The sequence below is a fragment of the Mustela erminea genome, chromosome 10 (genome assembly GCF_009829155.1).
Source record: "Mustela erminea isolate mMusErm1 chromosome 10, mMusErm1.Pri, whole genome shotgun sequence".
Lineage (NCBI taxonomy): Eukaryota > Metazoa > Chordata > Mammalia > Carnivora > Mustelidae > Mustela > Mustela erminea.
In genome coordinates, this window is record NC_045623.1 from 89,056,418 (window position 1) to 89,073,174 (window position 16,757).

Genomic DNA, 16,757 nt, shown 5'->3' on the forward strand with positions numbered 1-16,757 from the left:
GACCCTATCTCAACTGATCCAGGATGACGAATCTGACCCCAAAATGGGCCAACCTGAGCTCTTCTCCAGGAATTTGGAATTCCAGTCTTAGCCTGGTTGACCTCTTAAATGGAGGAGATAGGAACTCAGGGGGTCGCTATGGCCATTTTCTGCTAGAGAGAGCTGGTCTATGGCAGGAGAGAGGAATAAAGCCCTCATTCCAGATGATATCTTAGGCCTAGCCACCTGTCAGACAGCTAGGTAGGTAGCTAGGTAACCATTGGTGTGATGGTTTAGGGCATAGTCTCTTGTTTCAAATTATGTTGGTTGAGATTCTGGCTTTATCACTTACTAGCCATGTGACCCTAACTGAGGTATTGAACTTCTCTGTGCCCTGGTTCTCATCTGTAAAGTGGGAATGGTAGTAGGACCTACTTTATGGGGCTGCCATAATGATTAGATCAAAGGTCATAGAACAATGTCTCTACGGGGTGAGCACTAGGTGAGCACTAAGTGAACACTACTTACCATTATTCATATCCATGGATTTCAGGTCACATCCTTTGATCCTTAAACTTAATTCCTCACCTTTTCAGGAAAATCTCGCTTCAGTGGATTGTTGATTCCAATGCAAAGAAGCTGAATGAACATCTTTTCACCTGTGCAATGGGAAAAGTTGAGAATCGGAGTACTTAGAGTGGTTGGGAGGGTTCAATGAGATGAACAAAACTCTTGGCACACTGTAGGTAGGTACTCGGTCTGCATGGTTCCTGTCCTTCCTCCCTCAGACTTCAACCATGTTCGCTCACTCACCTTGGCCAGATGGGAGCCAAGGATGGGAGATGGTGCTCCTGGTGTGGGCGGTCTTGCTTACAGCTTGGTTTGGCCCCTTTCCAAGGTCAGTCTGACCTGCTCTGACAAAGTACTTGCAACCACACATCTCGATCCTTCATTCTGCACTGAGAGGAGTGAATCTGTGATCCTGAGGTGGTTCCTGATCCTGAGGTGGAATCCGTGATTCCTTCGCTCAGGAAGACTTCATGTCTGGATGCACTCTAGATCTTCTCATTGCTAGGGAAGTAGCACAGGGCACAGCAGCCCTTGAGGGGAGGGGGCAGAGAGCTGAAATCACCCTTCATCATTTGTTCCCTGCTGGCACAATCCCTTTCCTGGTCATTGGGAGCTACAAAGGAAAGGGGAAAGGCATGCCACTGGCTTAGGAGTTCAGAGGCAAGTGGCTTGGAGATATGGACTGGAAATTCTTAATTCACGTGATAATATTTTGGAGTGGAGAACAAGTCCATGATGGGGAGGTTTTCTTCCTCTGGGCTGGCTTCCTCAGCCTTCTAGCTCTTTCCTTTGAGGCCCCTTTTCTAAGCCCGCCCAGCCCAGCCCAGCCCCTTGGCCAAGCCAAGCAGGAGGTATGGCTAAGTGGGGTGGGAAGTTCTAGAGCCAGTTTTGTCTCCTGCATCCGTTTTCAACTGTACAAGCAGCAGGGTCATCTGCAGAGAGGAGGTAGCTGCTGTCATTGTCCCCTCCCTGCCCCTTCTCCCTGTGAGGAAAACTGTTGTAGGCATGGAATAGTATTGGCAGATTATTCTGAGGACCCATAAATCTCTGGCCACGAGATGTTGCCATGTTGGCCCAGTCCTGGGCTGGGATTCTGCGTCAGTTTCCCTACCTAGTTCTCCAGCTGCACATGAACATAGCTTCAGACTTTCCATATTGCCTTCTTCTTAGCTCCACTAGTCAAGCATCTGCCCAGGCCACATCAAATCCCCACCTTCTCTTGGATCCCAAACTTGGGACTGCCTGACGTCCTATCCAGGATGTGTCACCAGAGCTGGGTCACCCTTAGACCCATCTTGCCAACATCCTCCCTACCTCTACCAGCTCAACATCCCCCATACCTGAGCTGACTGCTGTCATTATATTTTGAGTCTTTATCAAAGAGACAGCCTGGGGAGGGAGTCAGACCCTCTGGGCTAGGATTCTGGGATCATTTTCACTAACTTGTATGACTTTGAGCTGGTCACCTCTTTTTTCTGAGTCTCAATTTGCACACCTGTCTAGGAGGCTAATGATCCCCTACTTGGAGTTGGAAGGATTTCATGAAATGGCCTAACCATAACCCTTAGCATGTTCTGGAGGCTTGAGAAATGGCTGTCCACTGGCCCTCTTCCACATACCACCGCAGAAGGGAAAGGAGTTCTGGATCATCATTACTCTTTAATGACTAAAGTCATCCCTTGCTTGAAGCTTTTCATAAACTTACTATCAGATCAAGATATCAGCATTGTGCTGGGGGTTGGGCTTGGGAACAGGAAACTGCGCTGGAGCAACAGGTCCCTGACGTCAGATTGGGCAGAGGCAGCAAAACAGTGGTGGAGCATGTGACCCCGGAAACAGAGTGCCTGGGTTGAAATCCCAGCTTTAACTCTGTTGAGCCATTGGCAAACTACAGTACTTCCCGTACCCTCAGTTTTTTCCACCTGCTATATGAGGGGTAAATTAGCATGTGTTGCCTAGAAGCATTTTAAGAATTAAATGAGATAATCTGTGTCAAGTGTACAACATGGGACTTGCCACAAAGTCAGCACTCAAAACATCTTTGACATATAGGTCATTTCCAGGTTTTTGCTACTTGATTTCCTCTTTATTTGATTTAATTAGGAGAAAATCCCTGGAGAAGAATTACCGTCTTCTAAAATACATCAAAATACATTGGCAAATTGCTTTCAAAAGGGTTCTTCCAGTTACAATGTTACCAGCAAACTGTGTAAATACTGTTTTTTAAAAATGTCTTCACCAGCACTGACCATTTTATTTTTTTAAAGTTTTATATGAGATTTCTCATAATTAACTTAGTTGGTTCTTTTTTTTTTTAAGATTTTATTTATTTATTTCACAGAGAGAGAGACACAGCGAGAGAGGAAACACAAGCAGGGGGAGTGGGAGAGGAAGCCCGATGCCGGGGCTGGATCCCAGGACCCCAGGATCATAACCTGAGCTGAAGGCAGCCACTTAATGACTGAGCCACCCAGGAGCCCCTAATTTAGTTCTTGTCCCTTTGACCACAAAGGTGAACAGGGTGTGTCAATATGTAATAGTTTATTAGAATTAGGGAGGGCTACTTTTTCTTTGAAGAAGGAACTTAGAAAAAAACATACGCACGGTTGGTAAATATCTTGAAAATTGAGGATGTTCTTCTTCCTGTCAACTGCTGCTACTTCTCTTTTCTGAAACATCCATTTCTATATATCTTGTTCAGTTCCCTCGGCTTCAATTGTAGGTCTGAGATGTGCAAAGGCCCCGAACGATGGTGATAATTTAACAGTTTTTGATGAAACTTCAGATCAATTTCTATGTCCCTTTTTAAAAAACAAATTTTATTTATTTATTTGAGAGAGAGAGAACAAGATGGGGGAGGGGAGAGGCAGAGGGAGAGGAAGAATCAGGTTTCTCCCTGAGCAAATAGCCCTATGCCAGGCTCAATCCCAGGGATCCAGAATCACGGCCTGAGCTGAAGGCAGATGCTCAACTAACTGAGCCACCCAGGTGCCCCTCTATGTCCTTTTGAACATGCATTTTATCATGACAATTTTCTGATTCAGGAGAAACTTAAATTTCTCTACAAAATTATTGAAGGTGACCAGACTCAGTTTCTCCATCTGTAAAATGGAAGGGACGTTGGGATGAGGCCATCTTAAAAGGGCCCTACCTTTGAAAGGGAGCCACTTCATGGGCCTGCCAAGACAAGCAAGAACTTGGTTGGTAAAACATGTCTTGGTGGGGAAAGGGGGCACCTGGGTGGCTCAGTCGGTTAAGGGTCAGACTCTTGATTTCGGCTCAGGTCCTAATCTCAGGGTTGGAGATTGAGCCTTATGGCTGAGTCTATGTTGAGCATGGGGCTGCTTAAAATTCTCTCTGTCCCTCTACTCCTCCCTGCTCCCTGCATATACATGCTCTCTCGCTCTCTCTAAAACAAACAAACACTTCTTAGAGGGAGGAGGAAGTAAGCCAAGACGAAGCAGCATCCGTTCTCAAAGCCCTGCTTGGTCATCCCCCGAACCTGTAGAATGCAGGAAGCTAAGAATGCAAAAGAAGTGAAAAGGAGCCAGGGGAGACCAGAAGGTGAAGTTTCACTGTCCTCCACCCACAATCATGTGCATCCCTAGACAGACAGGGAGGGGCTCTGAATATCCCACTCTCCAGGCTCTTGGAGCTCAAGCCAATTTTATGTAACTTCCCAAGAAAGACTGTTTTCCCCATCTCAGCAGCTCCTGGTTTTTTTTTGTCTGCATTGAATTTATCATTTGCATTATTTTGCATTTGTCTTCTTTGGCATTTTTATTGGTTAATGTCTGTCTCCCGTACTAGAATATAAACTCCATGAAAGCAAGCCCTACATTCATCTCATTCTCTGATATATCTCCGGTTTCTGGAAGATGTTGGGTGTTTAAGAAATATAAATGAAGGAAAATGTGACCCCAGTGGGTTGGAGATGTGGGGGTCATGGAGGTTGACAACCTCATGTTACATGTATTCATTTCCTTTATAAAAATAGTCCGGAACCATATGTAATTGGTAGAGGTGGGATTTGAACCAGGCAGTCTGACTCCAGAGTCCATGTGCTTAACCATGATGCTTTGCAGCTTTGCAAAGGAAGACTGCAGCCATTAAATCCACGTGAATATCTATTGACATGGGAAAGAATATTTTCTGCGGGAAAATATTTACAACATGTCGGTGATGGAAAGAGACAGGCTTCAGTATACAGCACTTACCTTAAAATTCTCAAGGTTCTCGGGAGGATTAAATGGGTTAACACATGTAAAGCACCTAGAACAGTATCTAGGACTTGAAGTGTTTGTAGGAGTTGTCAAAGTAGCTCGTGAGCCCGCTCTCGTCTTCAGGATGGATTAGGGAGAAGTCGGCTCCCCGGGCCACAGAGTGGAGAGGTACCCGGATCATTGGAGAACAGCCTCCCTAGGCTGGAAATAGTGTGTATTATGCCTCTCTCTCTCTCTCCCTTGCCGTTCTGTGGGCAGGGGGATAAGATGGTGGGAACAACAGGACAGACAAAGCTCTCTCCATCAAATTCTCCTCTTTCTACACCCTACCCACCTCTTAATATCACAGATCTGGCCCCAAGGTCCAAAAGTGGTAAAAATAGGTTCTACCCTTTGCTTTTATAACCTCTACCTAGGCGGTGATTTCACATTCACTTTGGGCCATGGTATCTATATTCCAGCATCTATGAGGCGGAGACAGGCCCCATTTCCACATCCTACTACATGGCTTGTAATTATTGCCTTGGGTTTTCTAGGACCCCTGGGTTCTCATCGTGAATTCTTCCCTCTTACTGGTTCGGGTGGTTTTCTTCTACTGGCACAGGTCCTAATGATCTCAGCCGGGATGGGGGCTCCTTCCGAAGTAGGCAGGAGTAAGAGGAATCAGAGCAGAGAGTTTGTGTCCAAATTCCCCCCAAGTTCAAAGGGCTGAAATGGGGTGGAAAAATGAAGACAAAGTTACGGGGCTGGAGGCATGGCCCCAGAGCCGAACGGCAACTGAAGAACAGGAGGCTGAATTCCAAGTGGGGCAGTATCCTGGGTGGTGGTAACCCACTCCTGCTTTTCATGAGTTTACCTCTTAAATTCTGCAGCTGCAAAGTGCAAGGTCTGGGAGGGCAGCTATCATTATCTCTCCAGGCTTTTGGACTTTGGCTTTTGCTGAATTATTTTCAGAGTGAAATTACAGAGTCACAGATTTGATTTAGTGTCTGCTACCAATGGCTTTGCCCAGAATGGGGCCAATGAGCCCTGCCATTAGCCATGTGTGGGCATATCTTGGGATATAAAAAGGCAGAGTTACAGACAAAGTGCCCAGGATGCCCCCCCACCCCCGGCAATGTAATACCTTTTAGGGAAGGAACAGTTGTAGGAGAAGGAGATGGAGAACAAGCAAGCTGGGGAAGATAGGACACCTAGCCAGCAGGTGAGTGTTCTGGATGTTTCTTTGGCTTCATTCTGCTGTGGATTCCTGACCCCCACTTCTTGATGATGCCCAGTTCCTGGCCTATGGGCTTTGTAGGTTCAACTTTTTCTAACCATATCTCCCTCCCCCTTTACCAGCTGGTTAGTCCTGCATGAAGAAAAGGTCATTGGCTCCTGCCAGTCTTTGCCTTTCCAGCCTGGAGTCACTCCTTTGAGCTCTTGAGCTCACTCTGAAAGGACTCTACTAAAAGGTGCAATCTGATCTGGGCATTCCATGCCTTCATCTAGTCTCCTAACTCTTAGCGAGGCAGAGTGATGGAAGGGTTAAAAGCAAGAGCTGAAGCCAGACTGCCTGGGTTTAAACACTAGTGGCTCCCCCTGCCCGCCCCCCACCCCATGCTATGAACCGGATAAGTAGGGCAAGCCATTTAATCTCCCTGGGTCTCTGTTTCCTCTTCTGTAAAGTGGGGATGAAAATAATAACACCTAACTCATAGCATTGTAGGAAGGATTAAACCGAGTGAATGTCTGTAGAGCCAGGGACACTAAATGAACCACAGTGAGTTAGGTGGACAGTTCTGTACAACAAGGGTCACCCCACCCAAAATGCCATCAGAACTAGTTGAGAAACACTAGCTGAGAGCATGAAGCACAAATGCCTAGGTTGAGTCACTGACTTGCCACTTAGTTTCATGATCTTAGACACTTACTGAACCTTTTTGTGCCTCAGTTTACTCATCTATAAAATAGGGCTATGAAATGAGCTGTGAAATAAGAACAATGATAGCTTCCCTTATAGGGGGTTGCCTTGAACCTTACATGAGTTAAAATGTACAAAGCTTTGGGGCACTTGGGTGGCTCAGTTGGTTAAGCCTCTGACTCTTGACTTCTGTTCAGGTCATGATCTCAGGGTGGTGAGATGGAGCCCTGTATCTGGCCCTGCGTTCAGTAGGGAGTTTGCTCTCCCTCTCCCCGCCTTCTCCCCCTGTGCATGCATGCCTTTGCTTGTGTATGTGTTCTCTCTCAAATAAATAAATAGAACTTAAAAAAAAAATGTATACAAAGCTTTTAGGACAAGGCCTGGCACGCAATAGCCAAACATTTTGGCAAGTGTTACTATTTTCTGTTCCCCTTATCTGATGTTATAGGCATAACAGGAGGCAGGATACCATATATCATGAGCATTTTTTGCATATCAGGAAATAAATCTTCTTTGACTGTTTCCTTTGAAATTTCTCCAGAAGAAAAGTTTTCCTTGGAAGGCTGTTAATTCTTGTATGTGTGACTCATAAGAGAAAACGCTTTCCTTAAGGCAGGAAACTAAAGCTGGTTGTGTCCTAGCTAGTGGTGAATTAAACCAGCTTGAAGAGCCAAGGTGACTTAGGGATTGATACGCTGCAAAAAAACCAAAAAACAAAAAACAAACAAACAAAAAACATCGCGCACACGAGCCCAAGCAAGAAAAACACGCTGGAGAAGGGAAAGGGGGGAAGTCTGGATGAGCTCACAGACAGGAAGTAGACAGGTCTCATGAGGAACTAGAACCAGGAACTAGAAACTTCAAAATGGACCCAGACTCCACACACTCGCTCACCACTCCCTCTGCACTGCCCTCCTCTGAGCCATCACCATCTCTTGGCTGGATCGTTGCGACATTTTCTCAGATTTTCCCCTGGTTCCCCACCAACCTGTTCTTCACACAGCAGCCAGAGTGATTTTTTTTTTGAAGACTTATTTTTTGGGGTGCGTGGGTGGGTCAGGGGGTTGGACATCCAACTCGTGATTTTGGTTGAGGTCATGATCTCAGGGTCGTAAGATCCACCCCCACATGGGGCCATGTTCAGTGTGGAGTCGGCTTAGGATTCTCTCTCCATCTTCCTCCCCATCCCCCTTCCCATGCTGGCACACTCTTGTATGCATGCACGCTCTCTTTCTAAAATAAATAATCTTTTTAAAGAAGATTTATTTATTTATTTGAGAGAGAGCATGAGTGAGCATGGGGGAGGGGCAGGAGGAGAGGGAGAGAATTTTCAAGCAGACTCCCCACCTAGCTTGGAGCCAGATGTGGGGCCTGATCCCATGACCCATGAGATCATGAGCTGAGCCAACACCAAAAGTTGGATGCCCAACTGACTGAGCCACCTAGGCACCCCAGTCTTTTAAAGATGTGGTGATATTGTGTTTCTCTGCTCAAAACTTTTCAGTGGTTCTCCATCATACCCAAGGACAGGAACATGTCCCTCTTGTTCACTGCCGTATCAATGGGCATGGAACATAGTAGAGGCTCAATAAATTTGTTAAATGACAGAATGGAAATGCACCAGGGTTCAAGACAGAACCACTCTCTCCTCCCTCTGAGGCTAACGATTTCTTATAATTCTTTGTGGCTCTATCCCTTGGCTCCTTCCTATCTTCTTGGCACACCCATTCATGTGGCATAAAATGGCTATCCTAGCCTGAAACTATGTCACCTCTCAACTCCAGCACCACCTGCTAACACATACCAGGGTCCTAATTCCAAATGTCCAGGAAAAAGAAGATGTTTTGGTTCAGGTGAAGTGTCTGCCCCTGTCCATTTGGTCTTGGCTGGGAAGCCCACATGTATGGAAAAGGCATTTTCAGAGAAGAGGAGCCTGGACTGGCTGACCAGCCCAAAAAATTGTTGATCAGGACTCAGGTGTGGGGAATCCTCAGTTCTCAGGGAGTCCAGTACTAGGTTTGGGTAGGCAGTTTAACCTCATAGAGAAGATCCCAAATAGAATCCAAGATATGAAATGGATATAATCAATGAACTACTATTTTTATTGAGCTATTGAACAATGTGCCAGGCACAGTTCCAAGAACTGGGTAGGTATCCATCCAATCTTCCCAACAATGTTATGAACCAGGTCCTCTTATCCCCATTGAACAGATGGGGAAACAGAGGCACAGAAAGACTGTGGTGACAGAGCCAGAATTCTAACCAAACACTCCAACACCATGCTGCACCTGTTCCTTAATTACCTAAACAAGATAAGGATATAAGTCCCTTCACACACCAAGGAAAATGAGGTTCAGAGAGATAAAGCAGAACAAAGTACCAGGGTTATCTGGCTACAAACTAGCAAAGGCTTGATGGCAGTCATTCAGCAACTTGCTCCATAACCTAGCCCACTACAGGTTTTTAAAAAAATAGCTTTGTTGAGATCTAATTCACATACCGTCCATTTCACCTGCTTCAAGTGTACAGTTCGTGGTTTCTAGTATAGTCACGGATACATACGTCCAACACCACAGTCAACTTGCCAACTATAATTTTACGGATCCCCCCCATCCCAAATAGAGAAGTGAATAACCAATAGGCATATAGAGAGTAGTTGCAGAATGCAGGCTACTGCCTCAACCACTGTGAGAATGCTTCTGGAAACCCCCATGGGAATAACTGTGTTTTAGAAAGATGATGGTTTGTCATGGTGCAATGGCACGGGGCAGAGCTGGGAGGAGGCAGGAAGAGGAAGCCCCCACCTCATGGAGACAGTGATGGTCCAAAGCTGAAAAAACTCTGGCCTTTGGGATCTCCCTCGCCTATCCAGACAACCTCTTTTCTTGTCTCTCTCCTTTACTCTTTAGACAAACACCAGTAGTCCTTCAAGACTCAGTACAGTTATCTCCTCCTCCAGAAAGGTTTCCCTGATTCATGCTCCCTGGTTGGGCTAAGTGCTCTGCCATGGTGCCTGCTGGGCATCTTTTCTTCACAATAGTTTAGCTCCTCTCTGTCTTGACTCCTCTGCCTCTGAGCTGTCCCCTCAGTGCTAAGTGCCTGGACTTTGTTGTTGTTTTTTGTTTTTTTTAAAAGATTTTATTTATTTATTTGACAGAGAGACAGAAAGTACAAGCAGGGGGAGCGGCAGGTAGAGGGAGAGGGAGAAGCAAGCTCCCCACGGAGCAGGGAGCCTGACGCGGGGCTCAATCTCAGGACCCCGGGATCACCACCAAGCCAAAGGCAGACGCCCAATTGACGGAGTCACCCAGGCGTCCCATAAGTCCATGGACCTTTAGAACTAAAAAGACATAGATTTAAATCCAGGGTCTGTCATGTCCTAGCTCTGTGACTTTTTTAAAAAAGCAAACTCTCGCCCACAACGTGGGGCTCGAATATATGACCCAAGATCAACTGCCATGCTCCTGGGGCACCTGAGTGACTCAACCAGTTATGTGTCTGACTTCGGCTTAGGTCACAGTCTCAGGGTCCTGGGATCAAGCCTTGCATTGGGCTCCCAGCTCAGCAGAGAGTCTGCTTGTCGCACTCCTTCTGTCCCTCCCGCTGCTTATGTGCTCTCTCTTTCTCTCTGTCTCTCAAATAAATAAATAAAACCTTAAAAAAAAAACCCAAAAGAGTGATATGCTCCACTGATCAAGCCACCTTCAGTTGGTCTCCAGCCGTCTCCCCCAAATTCCTGTGACATTGGCAAGGGATAGCGTGGCTGTGGGGTGACAACCTCTGGGTGGCCCAAGGAATGGCGTTTCTCACGGTTACTCTTGTTCCTCTGGTGCTGTGTTTTTCTCGCATCCCCTCTCAGACACTTCTGGACACATTCCTGAGTCTACCGTGCATCTGAGTGTCAGTAGCACTCAGCAGACTCCACTGAGGTTTGGGCGAAACAGGACAAGTCCACCATCGTATGGGCACCAACTTGAAATGATCTAGAAGACATCTCTGTTCTAAAATTTCATGGGCCATTACTGCCAACAGGAATTTCTTTTTGGCTGTATCCCTCTATGAGAATCAGCTCCCTCCTATCTCCTCCAGCCTCTCCCTGGCACCATTCCAGTTCTCAGCAGTCTACTCCGAAACCTCTCACTCTCCATAACACAAAGGATTTTCTTCTCTGGACCAGACCCCAAGCTGAAGGTCAGGCTGAAGCTGGCCCACTGAACACTCATCAACATGCCCTTCATAACAAAGGACCAAGTACACTTGAAAATTACAGTGTTTCGGGGCGCCTGGGTGGCTCAGTCGGCTAAGCCACTGCCTCTGCCTCAGGTCATGATCCCAAGGTCCTGGGATCGAGCCCCACACTGGGCTCCTTGCTCAGTGGAGAGCCTGCTTCCCCCCTCCCTCTGCTGTTCCCCCTGCTTGTGCACATACACACACACACTCTCTCTCTCTCCCCACCTTTCTCTGTCTAATAAATAAATAAAATCTTTTTAAAAATATTCGGGGCGTGGGAGGTTGGGGGAATCAGGTGGTGGGTATTAGAGAGGGCACGGATTGCATGAGCACTGGGTGTGGTGCAAAAATAATGAATACTGTTATGCTGAAAATAAAAATAAATAAAAATAAATAAAAAATCAAAAAATAAAATATTACAGGGTTTTTTCTCCCTAACAAAATTAAATTCTTACATTGGGGTCCCTTTCCCACCTGTTTTGGGGAAGCTCAAGAGAATATTGTAAGATGTAATTCTCCTGTCTCTAACAAACTTCCAGAAACTGTGGGAATCCCCCCCCCCACCCGCCGCAGCCAACTTCTAGCTACTGTAACTAGTTGTCCCTGTGTAAATACATATTGCTAATAACAATTTTATTTGAGAAATAATTCACATATCACAAAACTTACCATTTTAAAGCACACAACTCAGTGGTTTTTAGGATATTCACTCACAAGCTTGTGCAACCATTGCTGCTGTCTAATTTCGGAACATTTTCATCATCCCCAAAAGAAAGTCGGTACCCTTAGTAGTCACTTCCTATTTCTTCCTCCCCCTGCTCCTAGCAGCCACTTTACAACTGATCTTAAGGGCAAACACTTAGTCGTTGACTATTAAGTATGATGTTAGCTGTGGGTTTTCTGTAGATGCCCCTTCTAGAGGGTTCCCTTCTACTCTTACTTTGTTGAGGGCTTTTATCATGAAAGGGGGTTGGAGTCTGTCAAAAACTTTTTATGCACCTACAGGCATACCTTGGAGATACTGTGGCTTTGGTTCCAGACCATTGCAATAAAGCAAATATCGCAATAAAGTGAGTCAAATGAATTTGGGGTTTTCCTGGGGCATGTTACAGTTATGTTCATGCTATACTGTAACCTATTATGTGTGCAATAGCGTTATGTCTAAAAAAAGTACAGACCTCAATAAAAAAAATATTTTGTTGTTAAAAGACACTAACCACCATCTGAGTTTTCAGTTAGCCATAATTTATTTATGTTACAAATATAATAAAAAAGGACAAAGTTTGAACTATTGAGAGAATTACCAGAATGTGACACAGAGACATAAATGAGCAAATGTTGTAAAAAAATGGTGTCGACAGACTTGCTTGACATGGGGTTGCCACAAACCTGCAATTTATTCAAGAAATGCAATAAAGCAAAGAGTAGTAAAACAGAGTAAGCCTGATTTGAGATAATCATATTTTTGACCTTTATCCTATTAATATGGCATAATCTATTGAGTGCTCTGTAAATATTATTGTGATGTTTTTAACACATTTTAGGTTGCTCTGTGAAATCATCATCTTGGTTTAGGAGGTCAGGTGGGCCTCATTTTAAAGGAAATTTGATAGATGACAATCCAGACTATACAACTGTAGGCTTGGTTACTTAAGTTAACAGATTTTTTTTTCCTTTTATGAAGTTTTCCTGAAGGAGAAAATTCATTATAAACATATAAAATATGATGCAAAAATGAGATGCTCAGGCTTTTTAGGAACTATCTTTAGTGTCAGTCCTTCTGGGCCTGAGAAAAACTACAGCATACATGATGATTGCTAATTGCTCAAAATAGGCCTCACTGTAAAGTCTTAGGCCTCCTCAGGGATCCAAGAAGTCACCAAGGCAGGGGGAAATTGATCACTGGCCTCTCAGAGGCGGGAGTCTCCTCTTTTTATTTATTTTATTTTATTTTATTTTATTTTATTATATTTTATTTTATTTTTTAGGAGTCTCCTCTGTTGGCAGGAAAATAGAATGAGGTTTGAATAAAAATAATGGTCCACAGGAGTCCACCTTTTCCCTCCTATTATTATTATTATTACTATTATCGTTATTATTTAATTCTCTCTTCTGGAACTTTCTGCCTCAAGAGGAGACGTGGCTGCAGCAAATCTCACTCCAGATGGAGTTGTGCATTCAGCTTGGCCAATTGCCACTTTGAGGACATCTGTTTTTGTGTGTCCACCATTCTTTCCTTTGGGGAACTTCCATCCACCCCACGTGATGCTCACAGGGCTGCCAATCACAGGCCTCTACCTCCCTGACCACAGATGTGACTCAATTCTCTGTCAACTAGAGTTTCTCAGGGTTTTGGAAGCTTGAGTGGAGGGAGATGAAAGGTAGTTGGAGGTGAGTCATTTGATGTGTTTACTCTAAAGCACTGGTTCTCATATGTGGTCCCTGGACCAACAGCATCAGCTTCTGGGAACTTGTCAGAAATACAAATTTCCAGGCTCTATACCACACCTACTGAATTAGAAATTCTCTGGTAGGCCCCGGCGATCATCTGTATTGTTTTGTTTTGGTTTGTTCTAAGTGTATTGATTTTTTTTTTTTTTTTTGTAATCTCTACACCTAATGTGGGGCTCAGGCTTATGACCCTTAAAATCCAGAGCTGCACACTCTTCCAACTGAGTCAACCAGATGCCCCAGTAATCTGTGTTTTAACAAGCCCTCTGGATGATTTTGTCCTAGAGAATCTGGAAGTTTCTGCTAGTGGGATTCCCAGAGCTTAGCTGGATCTTGTCCGGCAACATCTTGGGGTGAGGGTTACTTTGTTACTACAAGAAGGAAATCATGGATAATGGTAGACCACTAGCAATTTTTCTTTTCACATTTTCTAACCCGGAGTCTTATATTCCAGTGTTGAAAGCTCCAGTGCCTTCAGGGAAGAGCAGGTGATGAACTGAACAGAGCCATCTGGGTGGGAGACTAGGAGTAAGGTGACTGGGACTAGGACAAAGGTGGGCAAGACCATGTCTTGTCTAAAGGGGGCTGTTACCTAAATATGCTTTCTCTCTCTTTTGCTAACAGACCTACCTCCAAGTTTGTTTGGGTGATTGTGTAACTTGGGGATCATGACTTTCTAAGCTAATCATGAAGTTACTGTTTCTAGTGTCCCCAGCCTCCCAAGCTGGGAGTGTCCATGTGACTCAACCAATGAGAGGGTTATAGAAATCTAGTGGGGGACTTCTGGGAAAGCTCTTGGTTTCCTAGTAAAGAGTTAGCCACGACTGGAGCCTCCCCTTACTTGTTCTTCCTGCTTTGAAAGTGGGTGTGCCACCTGGAGCTGGGCAGCCATCTTATGACTGCCAGGGCAGGGCAAGCATGAAGGGAAATGTCAGAACTACAGTGAGCCTGAGAGAAAAACGCCAGAAGCTGCCTGCTTCCAGACCTTCTGTTACATGGGAAAAACCAAAACCAAAAACACCTGTTTGTTGAAGCAGTTTATTTATTTGACAGAATGAGATCACAAGGAGGCAGAGAGGCAGGCAGAGAGAGAGGAGGAAGCAGACTCCCCACTGAGCAGAGAGCCTGATGCAGGGCTCTATCCCAGGACCCTGGGATCATAATCTGAGCTAAAGGCAGAGGCTTTAACCCACTGAGCCACCCAGGCGCCCCGATGTTGAAGCAGTTTAAAACTGGTTTATCTTCATAAGTTCATGGTCATTTGAAACTGAATAAATCCTTCCAGACTTTTCTATGTGCATATTTACCTTGTAAAGGTATAAAATACATACACTTCTTTGCAACAACCTGCTTTCCAGATGTACAATAAATTATGTGCAGTATTGTACAACATTAAAATAATGTGTAATTGTAAGCATCCTTCCCTGACATGTACTATTACTTAACACTTTTCGTTTTAATGACTGAAGAATGTCCATTGTATGACTGTAGCATAATGCCTTTACACAGTTTGTTTTTTTTTAAATAATTGGACAGTCAGGTAGTTTATGGATTTTTGTTTTGCCTTTTTTTTTTTTTTGAGGGGGAGATTTGCTCTTATAAACAATTCCAGAGAACATCCTTGAAACTAACTTGTAAACTTCTGAACTTATCCTTGTAATTACATTCCTGATTATTTCCTTAACTTCTTAGAAATGAAATGACTAGATCAAAAGTTAATAAATAGCATGCTTTCTTAAGTAAAAAAGGCTTTGGTTCTATTTCTGCCACTGCGAATAACCAGCCACTCATTTATTCATTATCCATTCACGTAAGAAGCTAAAGAGACGGTGTTAGGCTCCAAGTGGCACTAAATGGTGAGTCAAATAAGGTCCCTGTCTTCAAGAAGCTCATGATGGAATGGCAGAGACAGACAGGACAACAGGCATGACAAGATGGAGTGGAAGGAGTGACAATTGTGGTAGGCAGCTTCTCACAGGGTTCCAAATGTTCTCCACCTCCTCGTTTTTGTGTTCGTATAATTTCCTGCCTGTGGTTATGGACTGGACCCAGTGAGTTGCTTCTAGTGGATGAAAGGTGACAAAAGTAATGAATGTCACTTTTGTGATTAGGTTAAGAAAGACTGTGATGTCCACAGAGAGTGCCAGCACGCTCTCTTAGCCTTCTCATGAGCTCGCTCTGATGAAGCCAGCTGCCGGACTTGCTTGGTGGAGAGGACTATGTGGCAAGGAACCAAGGGAGGCCTCTGGCCAGCAGCTCTTGAGGAACTGAGGCCTCAGTCCAGCAGCCTGTGAGGAACCAAATCCTGCCAACAGTACTGTGGGCTAGGAAACAGATCTTTTCTAGTTGCGCCTCAAGATGACCGAGGACTCAGCTAAACTGTGCCGGACTGCTTGATCCACAGAAACTGTGAGATGAGGAATGCGTGTGGTTTTAAACCAGTACATTTGGGGGAAATGTGTTATGCAGCAACGGATAACTCACACATGAGGGGAGTGGCACAAACAAGCACAGCGTGTGACAGGTGTACCATGAGTGTGGGGCACCAACAGCCTGTCACAGGAAGGGCTGTGTCTAGGAGGATGTTGAGAAGAGAGCAGGCTTGCATTGCAATCAGCAAGCTAAGAAAGCATCAGTTTGGGGAAGAAGGGAGGGAGGGCATTTCCAGGCCAAGTCTGCAGAACAGTGGAGCTTTGTGTCCATTTCCCACACCTGTTACCAGCTCACTTGCCACAATCTTGAGGAGAGGCAGTTTTAAAAAATTTAATTCCAGTATAGTTCATATAGTGTTGTTACACATGTACAACGTAGTGATTCAACAGCTCTATACATTACTCAGTGGACACTAAGTGTCCTCTTATTTCATCCATCCCCTCTGGTAGCCATCTGTTTGCTTGATTAGTGGCGAATATACTGTGGAATCACCAGATCTTAAGTTTCAAGAGCACCTCACCTGCTCAGAACCCTCCCAAAGCTGGGGCACCTGGTGGCTCAGTGGGTTAAAGCCTCTGTCTTTGGCTCAGGCCCTAATCCCAGGGTCCTGGGATAGAGCCCCGCATTGGGCTCTCTGCTCAGCAGGGAGCCTGATCCCTCCTCTCCCTCTCTTTGTCTGCCTCTCTGCCTACAGGGATCTGCTACAGATCCCTGTCTGTCAAATAAATAAATAGAATCTTAAAAAACAAAACAAAACAAAAAAACCCTTCCAAAGCCCAGGAAGGGCCCAGGTAGTTTTATATTAATAGTTTTGTATACTTTTTCTTAAAGAGGTCTCATGACTTCTGGCCTCTGTCTCAATGGATCTGCCAAGACTTTTTCACTGTCCCTCACTTGGCTCTCTATCTACAGCGTAGACTCACTAGCATTTTTTTTTTTTAATTTGGCTCCGTTTCTTTGAAAATTGT